The following is a 20,307-nucleotide window of genomic DNA, read 5'->3' on the forward strand; positions in this document are numbered from 1 at the left end:
TTCCACGAACACTTTTTTTTAAACATCACTCTAATTGTTTACTTGAGTGGTATTGTTCCTGGGGTTCGTAAACACTTCTCCGAAACACTTTCTTAGAAACTACCTATACAAAATTTGTTTTTTACAGGGTGTTCCAAATTTACATGCCCGCGGTCGAGAAAAACGAAAACCTTTATTTTTATTTGAAACTTAAATATAACTATAGACTTTTATTTCTTATGTCAAATAGGAATGTAACAGTATATAACAGCTGGTATAAACCTGCTTAAGGAAAATAAAGATAAATCTTGGAAAGAAACAACACAAATGGCGAAAAACAAAAAATTATGGAGAAAATTCATCATAAACTAGATAACCTCCTTCGACACCTAACAGTAGAAGAGGAAAGATTAGATGGTATGTGAAAATACAGTCGAACCCGCTTATTGGAATAGCCTTCGTGCCAAGCAAAAGTATTCCTATAACCGAGATATTCTAATAGCCGATCATTGGTGGTTAGTACAATGTAGCAGTTATGCTACGGACCATTTAAAATTAATTACGATTTTCGATTCATTCAATTATATTTCATTAAAAATACCCCTCTAGAAAATTCTTTGGAGACGCCTATTTAATCGCTTAGGTGCCTATTTTCGCAGCGAAGCAAGAGGAAAGCACCGCGCATGTTTCTATCGGATCGATACGAATCGATTTCCGATAACATTGAACAGCAGTTGGTCAGGAAACGGCTCGAAGGGCGGATGGCGCGCCGCTAGTAAGGTTATTCCCACTTTTAAGTGACGGGATTGAAACAAATTTTCGATGGAAATCAAATAATTAGAAGGAAATCAAGCGTCAGCTAATCCCATCTACAAAACTAGATAACCAAAGTTAAACATCTCTTTGGACTTCTTCACATAACAGAAGTGGATATTCCGGCGTGCCTGCCTTGTTTCAGTAAGTACATAATACATTTATCTCTCATTCCTTCCTTGTGAAATCCAATGCATCATTGTAGTTAGATCTTTCGGTAGATTAATTTACCACATAAGTTTATATATAATTCATAGTATAATAATGATATTCATTCTCATTTGCAAAGGAACATTCAATCAAGGCCATAGTTTTTTTTAGTCCAAACCTAAATTTTAATATCTTTTATACCTGATCGTTAGGCTTTTTACTTAAGGTTTTTTTTATCTGTGATTTATAAAAAGTTTTAACGAGTATCTATACAGCCTTCTGTCACGCCCATCTAATGCGCACGTCCCTGTCATGTCTGAATTGAAGTAAACTTCAGAAATTTTGACATGACATATGAATACCTAACCTACCTAATATTTGATGTTTTTGTTTGGGCCTGTTCAATATGTACTGCTACTGTTCTTGAAATACATCATAACTAATTAAATAAACTTTATTTTAGATCCCGTAACTTAGTTATTTAGTCACACAACGTGACTCTATCACGTTGATTATGTACTACCTAGTTAGATTGCTAGCCACTCTGTGATGGTTTATCCCTAGAGTGGGCTGTTTTTGTTGGATAATACACCATACCGGATTTTATTACAACCAGCATCTTCACCCAGGACCTTGCAGTAGGACTTACTCACCACAGCAGCCAACCGTTTTATCGTGCCAAAAGGGAATTTCCTACGGAATTCATCTCTATGGACTTGCAACCCTACTTTTAACCGGCTGTTGTGTAAAAGCTAAGTTTATTTACTTTTTCTGTATTTACTTTTGGGTAAGATATATTTGCTACATTGTAAACTTTTCGTATGCATACGATTAGGAAGAGTACATATATTTTCGTGATAGATAGGGTTTTAGGTCGTTTTTTTTTCTTTTTGATTCAGTATAAGTAGGAGTTAGTTAAAATAAATAAAATCAGGTCTTGTTTAATAATCATAAATAATTGTATCTTAAAATTTAATAGGGAATCGGGTTGTAAAATTTTGTCGCGGATTTTAAATAGGGAATACGTCTCGTAGGTTTTTTTTGTAAAATATATAAAGAGTCACTGACCAACTCATTTATATAGACCTTTTTGCTATTCCAACGGACTTTTGATTTGGATTTTGATTTTAATACTTTTGCTTGGCCAGTGATAGTGGATAATTGCTTGTTGAGTGGCCTTTGCGGTCCTATTTTATCTTTTCCCCATCCACTATCACTGTTATTACGTTGCGTTATATGTAAAGTGTTAACATTTAATATTTATTATTAATATATTTGTATGTATTAAGGTTGGTGTTTTATTTCAGTCTGTATTACCAGTATATAACATAGCAAGACAAGCTCAGTATTTAGTATTTTGTATTTCAGGTAGTTGTAACCAGTGTCATAGAGTTCATGTTGTTCGTTACTTCAAAATCTCGAACCTGTCCAACTTCTTGGTTCTGAGAGCCGAGTTGTTCGTTCGAGTTGGCGCCCTTTTTTCTTCTTCTTTCTTTGTTGTAACTCGATATTATTTTATCTCTAGCATTCTTATCTATTTTCCTTCCATTTTTGTATTAATAGTCTCATTTTCTTCCTAGTTACTATCATTTCATTACCAAATTTTCTTCTTATATCTCTAAAGCCAATATTCGGTGTATGGAAGCTAGCCCGAATACTCATACTTAAGATTTAGTGTCTCTCTGCCCTTTTGATTTTTTTTCCTTCTGAGCTAAGCCCCTCTTCTTTTGTCTTAAATCTCTTATCATTTATTTTACCCATCTTTATTCAGTTCTTCTCTTCAAAAATCTCTATACCCAGAGTATAGAGGTTTCAATTGGCGCCCAACGTGGGGCTTCTTTTACATTTTTGGCTTTAAAAATATTTTCTTTAACTTTTGGTTTTATCTTGGTGGTTTCAGTGCCTGTGTTTTTATATTTTCATTTTAACGTTTAGTTTATATTTCAATTTTTTTTTTGGACAGTATCTTGTATCTATATCTTGAATAAACTTGTTTTGCTATGGTATACTGTGTTGACTGAATGGATTGCTTTGTTTTGATTGGTCAAATAATTATTTTGAATTAATAATAAATAAATTGAAAATTTGAATATCTTGAATTTAGCTATTTTACAAGTCCGGAATAGCATTAAAAGTGAATCACTACCTTGAATTAAAAGTTTTTTCGATTTTAGGTTTATCGGAAGTTGTAGCAGTACATTTCAACGGATTTCACGACTGGACCAAACAAATAAACATTACTGGTATAGGTATCCACTCACAACATTAACTTGAGGACAGAGAGTAAGTTAAACTTTACCTACTTACATTTTATCTCATTCTCGTGTTTATTTCCCAGTTGTTTATAATGGCATCGTTTAAGGTAGAACATATGTTTATTTTGTTTACCTGGTTAACATCTGTTGTTATGCCTTTTATCTTATTTTATCTTATTTTATCTTATCTTAATGTTGACTAATATCTTAGTTTTGGACTTGTTCATTTTGCTGTGAGTTGCCTCTTGAAAGTCCAAACTACATACCATAGGAGTACAGGATGGATAATGGGAATTTTCCCCATCTTGAATTCTGGGTTAAATAAGTATTTACAGGGATAATTGGAAAACGCTTTTCAAAAAAAAATATATTTTCCTTGATTTATGGTTTTGTATGGTTGCGTACGGACCATGCCCATAAATTGTTACAGTCGCTTTACTGTGTCAGGATCTAGCGTGGGTTCAGGACTGATCACCCCGAACTTGTGCACTTTACTTGGCTCAGAAATACATTAATATCTATAAGTTGTTCCCAGAGTGTCTCAGGTTGAAATTAGAATGTGTCATATAGAATTCGATCGTTCTGATATTCAGCAGTAAGTAAGTCTGTTTAACTTGGTTGTCATCTCCTATGCTGTTATCTTTTAAATGATTTGAGTTTTAACATATCTTTACCTGAAGTGAGTTTACCTTTACCTGAGGTGAGTTTATCTTTACCTTTACCTGAAGTGAGTTTATCTTTATCTTTACCTGAAGTGACTTTACCTTTACCTGAAGTGAGTTTACCTTTACCTGAAGTGAGCTTATCTTTACCTTTACCTGAGGTCAGCTTATCTTTACCTTTACCTGAAGTGAGTTTATCTTTACCTGAAGTGACTTTACCTTTACCTGAAGTGAGTTTACCTTTACCTGAAGTGAGCTTATCTTTACCTTTACCTGAGGTGAGCTTATCTTTACCTTTACCTGAAGTGAGTTTATCTTTATCTTTACCTGAAGTGACTTTACCTTTACCTGAAGTGAGTTTACCTTTACCTGAAGTGAGCTTATCTTTACCTTTACCTGAGGTGAGTTTATCTCTACCTTTACCTGAAGTGAGTTTACCTTTACCTGAAGTGAGTTTATCTTTACCTTGAGTTTATCTCGTACCTTTACCTTGATGAGTGCATCTCTTATCTATATCTGATTGAATGTATATCTTATCTTTATCTTGATTATTATAAAGTCCTAAGAATCTGTCCTTCTCTGTGCTTGTCGTGAGTAAAGAATTGGATCACGTCAATAGTGCAGTTTAGGTATTACAGTTAGGACCCTAATTATATCTTACCTTTTGTGCATACCCTCTACCACGAGTAGATGTGGGCTTGCAATTATCTTTACCTTTTAGCATACCCTATACCAGGAGTATAGTGGGCTTGCTAGTATCTTTACCTAGATTGTGTCTTCCTATCACTGCTCAAGAGAGTAGATGTTAAGGATTATCTTTTACCTTGATTTTTAGTTGTTGTTGATATCCAGAACCATATCATTATTTATGTTTAGATTTGTAGTAATGTAGTTTCAACTAGTCTTGATGAATTAGTCCCTCATTGAATTCTCGGGTGATTAGTAGAATTTGTTCGCTCTAGTATCAATGTGGGTAAATTTGATATGTTGATTGTTGTGTATGGTTCTTGGTTATACTGTGTTAGGTGTTGTTAATACACACCTGTAATTTAGATTTAATGATGGGTTACTAACACTTGAGAATGCAGATGGTAAGTAGTGTTAAGAGTTGACTTACTCTATAAGGTTGTATAATTATATTTAGAATGTAAGTGATTAACGTGTAATTATTTGTTTTTCTCTATCTTTATTTTTACTAAATTAAAGTAAATTATTATGTTGAATTATCTATGTCGGTCAGTTACACATCCCTTCTATGTTCTATACTTTCTGCAAATATGATTAAATATATCTCGCGTGGCCTCTATACTATGTATGACTTCGTTCCTGATTTTTGTTCCGTCCTCTCAGCAAATAGTATGACTGTTGAGCCTACCATCATTATGTTTTTATCCCACAACGTTACTCCTTTACCGTGTCCACCCTCAGGTTCGCCCTAGCGTCAGTTAGTTCTGGAAAATAAAAAAAAGAGGAAACTTGTGGAGTTTTCCTTTTTTTTTGCTGGAGATAAGGGAGAATGTAGCAGTTATGCTACGGACCATTTAAAATTAATTACGATTTTCGATTCATTCAATTATATTTCATTAAAAATACCCCTCTAGAAAGTTCTTTGGAGACGCCTATTTAATCGCCTAGGTGCCTATTTTCGCAGCGAAGCAAGAGGAAAGCACCGCGCATGTTTCTATCGGATCGATACGAATCGATTTCCGATAACATTGAACAGCAGTTGGTCAGGAAACGGCTCGAAGGGCGGATGGCGCGCCGCTAGTAAGGTTATTCCCACTTTTAAGTGACGGGATTGAAACAAATTTTCGATGGAAATCAAATAATTAGAAGGAAATCAAGCGTCAGCTAATCCCATCTACAAAACTAGATAACCAAAGTTAAACATCTCTTTGGACTTCTTCACATAACAGAAGTGGATATTCCGGCGTGCCTGCCTTGTTTCAGTAAGTACATAATACATTTATCTCTCATTCCTTCCTTGTGAAATCCAATGCATCATTGTAGTTAGATCTTCCGGTAGATTAATTTACCACATAAGTTTATATATAATTCATAGTATAATAATGATATTCATTCTCATTTGCAAAGGAACATTCAATCAAGGCCATAGTTTTTTTTAGTCCAAACCTAAATTTTAATATCTTTTATACCTGATCGTTAGGCTTTTTACTTAAGGTTTTTTTTATCTGTGATTTATAAAAAGTTTTAACGAGTATCTATACAGCCTTCTGTCACGCCCATCTAATGCGCACGTCCCTGTCATGTCTGAATTGAAGTAAACTTCAGAAATTTTGACATGACATATGAATACCTAACCTACCTAATATTTGATGTTTTTGTTTGGGCCTGTTCAATATGTACTGCTACTGTTCTTGAAATACATCATAACTAATTAAATAAACTTTATTTTAGATCCCGTAACTTAGTTATTTAGTCACACAACGTGACTCTATCACGTTGATTATGTACTACCTAGTTAGATTGCTAGCCACTCTGTGATGGTTTATCCCTAGAGTGGGCTGTTTTTGTTGGATAATACACCATACCGGATTTTATTACAACCAGCATCTTCACCCAGGACCTTGCAGTAGGACTTACTCACCACAGCAGCCAACCGTTTTATCGTGCCAAAAGGGAATTTCCTACGGAATTCATCTCTATGGACTTGCAACCCTACTTTTAACCGGCTGTTGTGTAAAAGCTAAGTTTATTTACTTTTTCTGTATTTACTTTTGGGTAAGATATATTTGCTACATTGTAAACTTTTCGTATGCATACGATTAGGAAGAGTACATATATTTTCGTGATAGATAGGGTTTTAGGTCGTTTTTTTTTTCTTTTTGATTCAGTATAAGTAGGAGTTAGTTAAAATAAATAAAATCAGGTCTTGTTTAATAATCATAAATAATTGTATCTTAAAATTTAATAGGGAATCGGGTTGTAAAATTTTGTCGCGGATTTTAAATAGGGAATACGTCTCGTAGGTTTTTTTTGTAAAATATATAAAGAGTCACTGACCAACTCATTTATATAGACCTTTTTGCTATTCCAACGGACTTTTGATTTGGATTTTGATTTTAATACTTTTGCTTGGCCAGTGATAGTGGATAATTGCTTGTTGAGTGGCCTTTGCGGTCCTATTTTATCTTTTCCCCATCCACTATCACTGTTATTACGTTGCGTTATATGTAAAGTGTTAACATTTAATATTTATTATTAATATATTTGTATGTATTAAGGTTGGTGTTTTATTTCAGTCTGTATTACCAGTATATAACATAGCAAGACAAGCTCAGTATTTAGTATTTTGTATTTCAGGTAGTTGTAACCAGTGTCATAGAGTTCATGTTGTTCGTTACTTCAAAATCTCGAACCTGTCCAACTTCTTGGTTCTGAGAGCCGAGTTGTTCGTTCGAGTTGGCGCCCTTTTTTCTTCTTCTTTCTTTGTTGTAACTCGATATTATTTTATCTCTAGCATTCTTATCTATTTTCCTTCCATTTTTGTATTAATAGTCTCATTTTCTTCCTAGTTACTATCATTTCATTACCAAATTTTCTTCTTATATCTCTAAAGCCAATATTCGGTGTATGGAAGCTAGCCCGAATACTCATACTTAAGATTTAGTGTCTCTCTGCCCTTTTGATTTTTTTTCCTTCTGAGCTAAGCCCCCCTTCTTTTGTCTTAAATCTCTTATCATTTATTTTACCCATCTTTATTCAGTTCTTCTCTTCAAAAATCTCTATACCCAGAGTATAGAGGTTTCAACAAACGTTTCGTGACCTCAAATTTCTATTCCTTAAAGCGGGATATTCCTATAACAAGTATTCTAATAAGCGGATTCGACGTAATAAAAAAACAACAACTCAGGTTTCACTTAATATTGTCATTGATTAATATTTTACAACTCGTGAAAAAAACATTTTTAAATTTTTATGAGTGCAAAATTACAGTCAAATTGTAATTAAAATTAAAAAATTAAACTTACACGCCCAAAAGTCAACAGCTGTTAAAAAAGCAGACATGCGTTATCTGGATGAGCACGTCCGATAATTTTTCGGTTACCGCTCGAAACAAACGACTTGAACAGCTTTATTGTGATTTTTTATTTTCCTAACATGCCTTATCGCATCAAACAGAGTCATATTGTTAATAGGCAATCATTCTTTTCCGGACGTAAAAAATATATGGTGTGTGTCTACTCAATTTGGCGCAAAAACCGATAGAAGTTGTCAACAGCTTGTTTTTATGAGGGAGCCACTGGCAGTGGTGTTAGCCGCCAAAAGAGAAATAAAACTTTATGGAAGTTTTGAGGGGGAGCGCTAGGGTTTTTTATCACGGTATCTCCAGTGAATGTAGGGTAGTGTGTCAAGTTGTGGCTGCTCGTTGTTGCAACTTGATAGCGAACATAAAAATATAGGTACCAAAAATTTTATATATGAGACAAATTTAAATAATTTAAGCGGAAATATACCAGAAGGACTATAAACACGAAGCAGGAAATTATATTTGGTAGAAATAATATCGTTTGACAGCTGTCACTTCGTAACCCGTTTTTGGCTACGTTTAGTTGTGTTATTTAATTACACTTTTTTTACGACTTAATATTTCTTTGTTTTCATATTTCAAGTAATTTTTGAGAAACGGGCAGTTACGTATATTATATGTTATAGGAAGATAAGTACTTAGTCAATATTAAACCATTCTTTTAATATTATCTTTCTCGAGTATTCTAGGACTTCAATCAGAAGGTATAAAATTTCTTGTATGGGGTCTCTGTGGAAACGGGCTGCATCTTGTGTTGGAGGAAGTGAGAGGAGATTAAAATGCATTTTTTGTCACTGTTTTAGCGAATCGTTTGTATCTCAGTATTTTCAGAGAATCGTCTTTATTCCCGCCATATAAAGAGACGAAAAACGTCCGCCGACAACAAGAGAAAAGATGGCTCGACTTTCCCACTGACAAATAATTTTCCCTAGAGGTTTCTTACAAATAAAATAACCACCACCTATAATGCGCTCTTACAAAAAACATGAAATGCTTATCTAATCACAAAAATACAAATTTTGCCCACAAGACTCTCAATAGTATTATCTATAAAATTTAAAATATTTTTACAATTTTTAATACGAATGCACGTGGCCAAATAGGTAGCACAACTGTAAGAATAAGTCAAGTAGAGAGGACCGACTGCTGTACCACCTACGATAAATTATAATAATAAAAGTAATGGCAGACAGATATTCAGTCCGACAGGGAAGAAAAATGACGCAACTGAAAATTTTGTCAATTCCTGTTTATTAAAGATGATACAAAAGGACCGAACTGTAAAAATGTGCTGAGCCACTGTAGGGTAGTTGCGTCGTTACTTAAATATGCGCTGTGTTAGGCCTTGTTTCAGATGCATAATAACGCAATTGTAGATAGGGTTGAAAATGGGGCGATTAAATTAAGATAATGAAATTCGAACCAATATCGATGAAAATAAAAGCCATCGTTGTCAAAAGACAAACGCCATACCGATGCACCTGGACGATTACTCTTCATTTAATCCCTATTTTATATATTTAAAAATCGTTTTTTATATATTTAAAAATCGTGTTTTTGTTGCTGCTCTGAAGAATTTTACATTTTGCGGTTGCATCATTCTTGTTCTGGACCGACGAATTTGTCCTCAAACAACTTCTTGGGCCTTTTCTATATATGCTTAGGGTTCTAAGTTTTATAGTGAGGAGAAAGGTCAAAAATAGATTAATAATAGCATATGAATGTTAAAATCATAATAACTTGTATAATTTAAAAAATATTAAGATAGAAAAGTAAGCCTAACGTTTTGTTTTTTTTTTGAGTCCCTATGAGCATTCGAGAATCTGGTCAAGTTTGGAGCGCTGTAAAACCTACATAAATAAATAGAAATAAACATCTTTATAGTGGAAACTGTTCGCTGAAAAACTCTCTACAAAATTGCTAAAATGTTATTTTATTTTAAAATGAACTGAAAAAAAGTTATAACCTCCAAAAGAAACATGTTAAAAAATTTTTACTTATTTTTGCTTATATCTTCTTTGTCGTTCTCTTGACGATAAAAAGTAATAGAAACAATATTATAGAAAATTTAGTTTGCTACATTTTATGTTTAACTAGATTTTTTATAGGGTCGGTAGTTTACGAGATATAGGGCGAAACAACTTTGCACTCCTTTTCCAAGATGGCGGCCGGGGGACGAGGGTGGCGACCCTAAAAACTTGAACTTAAACTTCTACTGAAGCCTCCTACATATTAAAAGAATAAAATTGACTCGTCAAACAAATGCAAGGTATGGCCTAAAACATGTAGCATTTTAATGGACTATTTATAATAGTCCTGTCGCCAGTGGGGGTATAACGGCCTCCTTAATTCAGATGGACTTACCCAAGTGCTTTTTTTTAGGTATTTTGACCCGTAGAACACGAATTTTTTAGTTAACAGTCGATCCGGATATCGATAAGATTGTTATATACAAAGAACTTGAGGAATCACATAACAGCGTCACATAACAGCGATTTTTCGCAAAACAAAACATTGTTTTGTATTTTTTGGGTCATTCTAAGCAAAAAAAAGTTTTTACAAGTTTTTTCGTAGGATGCATAGTTTTTGACATAAACGCGGTTGAACTCTCAAAAAATCGAAAAATTGCAATTTTTGAACCCGAATAACTTTTGATCGAAAAATAAAATAACAATTCAGCTTACCGCATTTAAAAGTACAAGTCAAATTCTATCGGTTTTAATTACTTGCATTGCTAAAAATTAATTTTTTTATTATTAAACAAAGCTAAAAACACATAGTGATTAAATGATGTTTTCAATGCATTTCCCATTTGAAATCGAACGAGTAAGCGCGCATACACACAATTTTTACATATAGACAAGGTGAAAACGGCGGGTTCGACGGGAAAAATATTCCCATGAGATTTTTTTGCATAATCACATTCGTGAGACATCCCAGAATAAGGTTCAAAAAGTCGCCCACGTGAAAAGTGGGCCAATTTTTTTTTTAACAATTTTTTTTTAATCAAATTGCAAGAATCAATATTTTTGTCCCGAACAATTTTTTCTTTGATTTTTTGGACCATTCTGGACAAAAAAGATCTCTTATAATTTTTCTCTAAAGTTGATCGTTTTCGGCTTACAAGCAATTTAAAATTGAAAAAAACGAAAAATGGCGATTTTCAAGGCTTAATAACTCGGTTAAAATTTACTATTATGAAAGTCAATATATGACTAAATTAAAGTTTAAAGCCCCGCCTACAAGATCCTGAAGAAATTTTTGTCATTATTTTATTACTAAGCTGTTATTTTTAAGTAATAATAATAAGCGCCATGCACGTGTGCGGGGCTGTAAATGCTGAGTGCGAGAGAGAAGCCATTCCAGCAGTCCAATTGTACATCTTACTCGCACTCACATTTACAGCAGCGTCAATACGATCTAACCACTCATTGTTATTAATTAAAAATAACAGCTTAGTAGTAAATTAATGACACAGATTTCTTCAGTATCATGTAACGGCGACCTAAAAGTTTGATTTAGTCACTTTCTGACTTTCAAAATAATAATTTTTGACCGAGATATTAAGTCTTAAAAATGGCCATTTTCGCGTTTTTCGAATTTTAAATTGCTTATAACTCGAAAAATATCAACTTTAGAGAAAAATTATGAGACCTTTTTTGTCCAGAATGCTCCAAAAAACCTAAAAAAATTAGTACGGACCAAAAAAAATTGTTAAAAAAAAATTGGCCCACTTTTTTCGTGGGCGACTTCTTGAACCTTATTCTGGGATGTCTCACGAACGTGATTATGCAAAAATATCTCATGGGAATATTTTTCCCAACGAACCCGCCGTTTCCGCCTTATCTAATAGATTATGTACATTAAAACGCATGCATTGGGCACGGGAAACACGCTTTGTTTTACAAATAAAAACTTAATTTTTAGCAATGAGAATAATCATAACCGATAGAATTTGACTTGGTCTTTCAAATGCAGTAAGCAGAATTGCTATTTTATTTTTTAATCAAAAGTTATTCGGGTTCAAAAATTGAACTTTTTCGATTTTTTGAAAGTTCAACCGCGCTTATCTCTAAAACTATGCATTCTACGAAAAAACTTTTAGGACCATTTTTTGCTGAGAATCACCCAGAAAATACAAAAAAATGTTTTGTTTTGCGAAAAATCGCTGCTATGTAATTCCTCAAGTTCTTTGTTTATAACAAACTTATCGACATCTGGATCAACTGTTACCCAAAAAATTCGTGTTCTACGGGTCAAAATACATAAAAAAAACTGGGGTAAGTCCATCTGGATTAAGGAGGCCGTTGTATACCCCCCTGGCGACAGGACTATAAGAAAACACATATTATTTCTTATGATATGATTGTTTGTATTACCAATTATACTTTATTTTGAACAGATAATCCTTATCGTGTTAATAAAAATTATTATTTTTCCAATTAAATAATATTTTATTCAGTTTATCTATTTATTTGGGCTTTGTAGGTAAACTATAATGTTTATTGCTAGGCCGTACTAGTTTATCTTGGAGTGTGCCTATTTATATCGGGATCAACTAGTTTGGCCTAGGGCAAACTAGTTTATCCTACCGGGCTTAGGACAAACTAGTCTGGCCTAGGCCAAACTAGTTTTTCCTATCGCGTTCAGAAAAAACTAGTTTGGCCTAGGCCAAACTAGTTTGTCCTGAAATCGGGTTTGGTCGGTAACATACAAACTATTATAATAAAAATAGTTTAAGCAAGGCAGTCACTGATTATGTCACTCAGAAAAGTAAATGTAAACCAAATATAACATGGGTTAGAACTCCACCACCTAAACATTATGTTAAATAGGATAATACGAATAAATCACCCTACTCAACAGTAAAAGATAAGTAGTTATTTCTTTTAAATGACAACCTATTTTTAAACTAAAAAGTAAAAAATAGTTAAAAGACTGATAAGCTTGTACACACTTGAATGAATAGAGGAAATAAAAATGTAGTGTATCAAAGTGTGTAAATAATTTATTTCTTTAGCTGAGCGCTTTCGACATAAACGTCATCTTTGGAGCTAATGCTAAAATAAAAAAAGAGGTCTTGTAAGAAAAAGAAGTACAAAACTCTTTTTTACTTACGTCAATTGTTAAAAAAAGTACCGCTACAAAATTGAGGTGTTAACATTTGCATCTTGTGAAAATAAATTTTGGTTGGATATGCTATGTTCTCCGTACAACCCCAAACAGTAGAAACAGAAAAACGGCCACATTACACGTTACACAAACACAAAAAATGTTTTTTTTCCATGGTATAGGTATCACCCATCCTATACCATAAAAAATTTTTTTTTGTGTTTTTGTAACGTGTAATGTGGCCGTTTTTCTGTTTTTACTGTTTGGGGTTGTACGGAGGACATAGCATATCCAACCAAAATTTATTTTCACAAGATGCAAATGTTAACACCTCAATTTTGTAGCGGTACTTTTTTTAACAATTGACGTAAGTAAAAAAAGAGTTTTGTACTTCTTTTTCTTAGAAGACCTCTTTTTTTATTTTAGCATTAGCTCCGATGATGACGTTAATGTCGAAAGCGCTCAGCTAAAGAAATAAATTATTTACACACTTTGATATACTACATTTTTTATTTCCTCTAAAAAGTAAAAGTGTAAACAAAGAGAATATCCATTTGAGGAAAGCCGAGAAAATAACAGTGCTTAAAAGTAATAAAAAGCTTTCCTTACTTCGAACAAAATAAACCCATCAAAAGTTCAGTTAAAAATCAAATTGTAAAATAGCTTCAAAAGCCAAACCAATCTAAAACTCATAACAACATCTCAAAACTTCGAAAGACCTTCATTGTGCCAGAAATGTCTCGCCAGATTTCTGGAGATAAACAAAATGAAGCTGATAAAAACCTCCTCTTTTCGCTAAAAAAACGGACCCAGTTAATCCTCTCCCTATTTTCTTATGGAAACGATCCATCAAAACAATACAAGGGGAAAATCGTGGCTATGTTGCCGAAGGACGTTTCTATGGAAATAAGATATCTTTATTGTTGACAAAAGTATACTAATTGTACTCTGAGTACCTTAACAAGTGGCAATCTATTGGTGAATTACATGTGTCATAATAAAATAAAAGACAAAAATATAGTCCATTGGCGTATCTCCAGGAATTCCAAGAAATTAATTTGTTCTTGTGTCTTAGGATATGGACCAGTACATATACCATAGATCCGATCATATTGGTTAAATAAAATATATATTATAAAAATGAAACAAATATATTTCTTTTTGGCTAGAAATTGATTCTAGATTTAGGCATTTTGGGGAAGGTCTCGAAGGGAAAGATTATGTAAAATTCAATTACTACCTTAGTTGATACAAGATAAATTTAAATATACCAAAAAACAATTTAAAACTTTTTGTTGTTGGTGTCCATATAAAATATTTTCATATTTTGAATATTTTGAAAATGTTCATAGTCCAAATAAATAGACAATATTTGAATCAGAACGACAAAACGGCTGGTGTGGATGGAATTATCGCAGAATGATAAAACCACACTTAAACCTCTCAGTGGATATGTACTACTTACTATTTAAAAAAACTTGGAATGAAGAAAACATACCAAAAATTGGGGTGAAGGAGTTATAATAAAGCTACCAAAGAAAGGAAATCTCACACTCGGCGAAAACTGGAGACCAATCATTCTTCTCACTGTAGCTAACAAAATAATGGCCAGGATAATATTGGAAAGAAAAAAGATCCCATAAATGAAAACTTAAGAATTAACCAAATAGGATTCAGACCGAACAGTTCCTGTATTGGCCATATAAATACCCTAAGAATCATCCTGGAACATCAGCGGAAATGAATCAGGAAGTTTATATCAACTTTGTAGACTTCGAAAAAGCGTTTGGTTCAATAAATCGTAATATGATGTGGAGGATATTAAAACTCTATGGAATACCAGACAAATATAAAAGAGTAATAAAGCTTTCCTACGACGAATGTTTTGCTAGAGTTGAACATGAAGGGGAACTATCCCAACAAATAAGCATCAAAAAAGGAGTAAGACAGGGGTGTGTCTAGTCACCGACGTTGTTTATAATAGTCATAGATTGGATACTGAAACAAACTGAAGATAAAAAGCAGGTATACAATGGTCACCATTTAAAAAACTAAAGGATCTAGAGTTCGCTGACGGCATATTGTGCCTCATAACATCAAACAGACAACACATGCAAAACAAAATTACCAGATTGAACAACATAGCAAAAACAACCGGCTTAAAAATAAATCCCAAAAAAAAACGAAAATATTATCAAATGGGGAAAGGGGCGGAAATATTTAAAAGGGAAGCAGATAGAAGCAGTAAAAGATTTCTGGTATTTGGGCAGTCTGGTAAATACAACAGGAGGCATATAAAAGGATATAACACAAAGAATAAGCTTGGCACAAAACGCTTTCAACTCTTTACGCAAGATATGGGCCTCGACAAACATCAGCAGAAGAACAAAGCTACGATTATTTGAAACTAATGTAAAGTCTGTCCTGTTATAGGAGCAGAAACATGGAAACACCATAAACAATTCTTTCAGAAAATACAATCCTTCATTAACAGGTGCCTACGTATTACACTGAGAATATTTTGGCCAAACAAAATCACTAATGAAGAATTATGGAGCATAACAAATGAAGAAAGGATAGAACATACAATAAATAAACGGAAATTGAAGTGGATAGAACACACCTTAAGAAAACCAGCAACAAATATTGCTAGACAAGCTCTACATTACAATGCTCAAGGCAAAAAAAAAGGGTAGACGTAAAAAAGAGAGCGATGTAAAGAAGACATCAAAAAACAGAAGAAAATGGAGAAAACTAGTAAACAAAATTGGACGGAACTCAACAGATAATGCGTCAGACTAGCAACCTTACCATCATACCGCATACTGCTACTTGAAACACCGCAAGGTGCCCTTTGTTGCACTTGGAAATGTATGATTATGATGACGATGATCCAATCAGCTACGCTATTGTTCAACAACTAGGGTAGACATTGATTTTGTATTTTATTGAAAAACTATCCTTTGTTAACAAGATTTTGTCTTGGCACAATTGGGTGTAAGTGGCACTCCACTTGTTATACTTAAATATTCTCTTTTCAAATATGCAAACGGATCATATATGGTGTTGTTTCAATGTCACATTTACTTTATACTTTTTTGTTAATCCTGACCTGAATTTTTTGTGATAAGCAAGTGGGTCGTTTGCGTTGTGAATAAGATATTGGCTCGTATGAATAAAAATGAGAATGTAGTTTATACTCCAAATGTTGGAGTATATACTTTATCTACTCTTATGTACTGTGAGTAGAAACTCATCACATCAAAACATTTTATTTCATATGAAATAGAGTATAAACTTATACTTTATGTTTACTCGCGAGTTTATACTCCGTTTTCATTCATACCACTATTATGTACATCAAATATAAAAAATATACAGGGTGATTGTAAAGTTCTAGGTTCAGAAATAAATAATAAAATTTGCTAAAACATCCTGTAACCCTATTATGCAAACCGTTAGAGACAATATACATATTATGTACTATAACTACAGCCTTTTTATCTCCATAGAGAGGGTTTGAAATCTTCAAAATATATCCCAGTCTATGGCGCCGTAGTCCCGGCAATAATTCCCGAGGTACATGAAAAGGTCTATCTGCTAAACTAGACCATCCAGCGCTCCGAATTTGTAATGGCCGCTGTCATTATCAGGGATCATCACTTCCGAAACACTACCTTCGTTTATCCACAGACTGTCAGCAAGGAGGCTTTTCCCATTTCCTCTTTCTCATTTTTTTAGTCCCAGAAGTTGGGTTTTTATTGGGAGGAACTCAGCTCCAAGGAGCGCCCGGAAGGCCCTCATCGCTCCTAAAACATCATCACTCTAAGTTGACATTTTCCTCCTTCCCCACACTCTGACTTACACAATCTAACTCAGTAATTCGCCTCTTATCAAAACGTATTCCCTTTATTATTACTTTACAATATCTCTCCTCTTACCTTTGTGGTTGGTACAGCTGTCTTTCTTCTTCTTCCTTTTTAATCATTGAACGCACATTTTTGCTAATACTAGTCCAACCTGCTTTATTTTCAATAATTTTCCCAATCATTTCTCTCACACTCTGTTACAAAATTCACACCTGCCTCTCTTTTCATTCTGTTCCTTTCTACTATCCATCTGTTGCACTCTAACGTCGTATGTGTTGCAGTGTCTGGATGTCCGCAGTATATGCACTCTTTTATGTCAGAAGAAACAAGCTCAAAAACACCCGTGTTTTGTGAGCAGCTGCGTTAGGAAATAATTCAGTCTCCTATGACTACAGCTGTGATGATTATCAACCTCCTAAGAGAAGACGGTACCTAAAGAAAAAGATGACCACAGTCAATCCGTTTTGGTGTGTTCGTATGGTTTCTTTCTTATAAAAACAACCCTTCTAATGGGGTCTAGGACGTTTCATCGTCGCCTGTTCATCGCCGCCCGATTCATCGCCGGCCGATTCATCGCCAGTCAGTTGTTAATCGCTATCTGATATGTTTCCGAATTTTCAACAATTACATTTATTATTTATTTTTAGTATTAATTAGGAATTCTAGGAAATGCGAGATATGACCATTCCCGTTGCCATACTTAATCTTTTAATAGACTTTTAAACTTTTATAATATAAAATATATTATAATGATAATCTTTTAAATTTCACGGTCAACATTTCCAACCAAGAGAATTCCAGAGAATAAATTCCAAAAGAACCCAAAATTTCTGTACAAAAATTTAGGGGAAGTAGAACAGTATATTTATCTTTTTAATTGTCATAAGTTTTGAACTAATTTAACGTCGTGTCGTGTCATCTCCCATAATACAAAATCAACTGACTAACTGGCGATGAAACGGACGGCGATGAAACGGACGGCGATAAAATGGACTGGCGATGAACCGGCGGCATCGAAACGGCGGCGATGAACCGGCGGCGATGAAACGTCCCATTCCGTTCTAATGCCATTATGAGCAGTCCCGTCAGAATTCTGATAACGACATAAAAACACCCACAATCAATGGAGAAACATAAACAACTCCAGGAATTCCTGATCCTTGAGATTAGCTGGAAAGGCTGCGAACGATTCAGATCAGATCTAACCACGGAAATCCATTAAGTTGTAAGAAAACATAGTAATCTAAGGGTCAAAGAACTCTCAAAAAGAATATAGAAAGAAAAATGATTAGCTTTGATTGGCAGACACCAAAAATGAAGGTGTCAACCAAAAGGACAAGTAGGTCCTTTTGGACAAATAAAGGAAGCGACCAGTGTACTAAAAAAGTTAAAGAGCATACTTACGTTCTAAGTATGCTCTACAATTAGGCGTACAAAAAACCTTTTAAAAAAACTAATAACTAAAACTAACCACAGATCGTGTGTTTTCTGATTACTCAAAAAACTTATTCGCAAACAGTAATTTAATATTATCTCTATAGAGATATGTGGCGCTGGTCACAATCTCTTCATGTCATTATTTCTCAGATAAAATGTGCCTACTCTTATATGTTATAACAGACTGACTAATAAACATTGAAAAAAAATTTATAAATTGACGTCGGCAGCCATTTCGACAAGAAACTAATAAATGGAAGTTGTGGTGTTTGACTATTTATAACTGTAAGCAGACTAATTAATATTTTAAGAGTAATATGTACATTATAAAGGGGTACCTACTTAAAAAATTCATTGTACCTGCAAATGTTTAATGCACTTTGAACACACTTACAGCCAGACATTTCAATTATAGGGGAAGATCAGAAAATAGTGCGTATGTTAGGCAATGGAACTGCTACAGTTTCAACTTATAATTACTTTATATTTTTTTGTGGTATTTTGATTAGTAAGTGGACCGTTTGGGTTCTGAATGAGACATATTTCTACCAAATATACAGGGTGATTTTAACCCTTAACTACAGAGATCCTGTATTTTTTACCGGCGGGCATTCCCAAAATGTGGATTTCATGGTAACCTCACCACTTACAAGTTCATGTGTCTCTGTACCTCTCGGGGCTCTCGGGTAGTTTATAACAATGCTAGTCAAAGCGTGTAGTGTGTATTGTCAATATTTTCTTTTCTAGCACACATCAAAAATCTTAACCGGTAAAAATTACCAGATGTCTGTTTTAAGTAAGTATTTGTATATGAGTACTATATTTGTAAATCTGAAATGTTTATATTATTTTTTTGTGATTTTAGGAAAAAAAAGTAAACAAATGGACTGTGGAAGTCATCCTGGAGCTTCAATGAAGGTTAATTTTGACGATAAAAATTTTGAGGCCACTTTGCAAAATGGAATTGCCATTTAATTCTGTGATAATTTTACCCCTTGCAGATTTTTTCTCATGGATGTAAAAATTTTCGTAAATGATTTTTTATGTTTCCTTTGTCATTCTATGTTACGTGTATTTGTTAAAAAAAAGTCTAAAATTTTGTTCATAGCATTAATGGCCGTTTGTTCCTATAGACCAAAAATGTCACCAAAATTCTCGTTTAACAGATTATTCTTTAAAAATCTTGTATTATATTATTAAAATCACTCATTTTACCATTTTTCCCAAATCTAGAGACTCCAGAAATACACATAATGCATATTTTTTTGTTTGTTATTTTTAACTTTATATTTTGACTCTATTTAATAATGACCAGTAAAAAATACCGGGAATCTGTAGTTACGTGGTAATATTGGGATGTCTGTAGTTAAGGGTTAAAGCTATGGATTCGGAAAGAAATGAGCAAAATCCTTGAAATCTGTGAAACTGATCTCGGTTTACAACTTTCCTTACCCGCTTTATTTTTTCAATGAAACACCCTGTATAAATATTGATTCCTCCTATACATTTCTTTTCGTCGATTTTGGTTTGTTCGTATGGTTTCTTTCTTACAAAAACAGCCCTTCCAAAGTCATTATGGCCAGTCCTCTCAGAATTCTGATAACGACATAAAAACACCCACAATCAATGGAAAAACATAAACAACTCCAGGAAGTCCCGGTTCTTGAAATTAGCTGGAAAAGCTGCGAACGATTCAGATCAGATCTAACCACGAAAATCCATTAAGTTGTAAGAAAACATAAGCGCGTTCATGTGAGACCCGTTAAAAATGGGTGAATTCGGCTGGCAGGCAAGATGTGGGTGGTCCCGCTTTTTCCGCTTCTTTTTTGTTTCTTTCCCGGCAGCGGCTACAGCGCCGGCGACCGGGAATGAAACTGTAATGTGTTTTAGAGTATCAAGTAAATTAGTTGTTGTACGTGTTGGTTTTTCTTGTATGGAAATAAAGAAAGAGCTGCATAAAAAGTGCATTTGCGTCACGG

The 20,307-nt window shown here is 33.8% G+C and overlaps 1 long non-coding RNA gene across 1 annotated transcript; it reads left to right on the forward strand.

The window, feature by feature from the left end:
- Positions 1 to 508: 508 nt before the first annotated feature.
- On the forward strand, positions 509 to 7,103 carry LOC126886764 (uncharacterized). Its single transcript, XR_007698765.1, has 3 exons — positions 509 to 936; positions 1,406 to 5,808; positions 6,278 to 7,103. It is a non-coding gene; the product is annotated as an uncharacterized LOC126886764 (long non-coding RNA).
- The last annotated feature ends 13,204 nt before the right edge of the window (positions 7,104 to 20,307 follow it).

Source organism: Diabrotica virgifera, chromosome 6 (assembly GCF_917563875.1).
Source record: "Diabrotica virgifera virgifera chromosome 6, PGI_DIABVI_V3a".
NCBI classification, from domain to species: Eukaryota; Metazoa; Arthropoda; class Insecta; order Coleoptera; family Chrysomelidae; genus Diabrotica; species Diabrotica virgifera.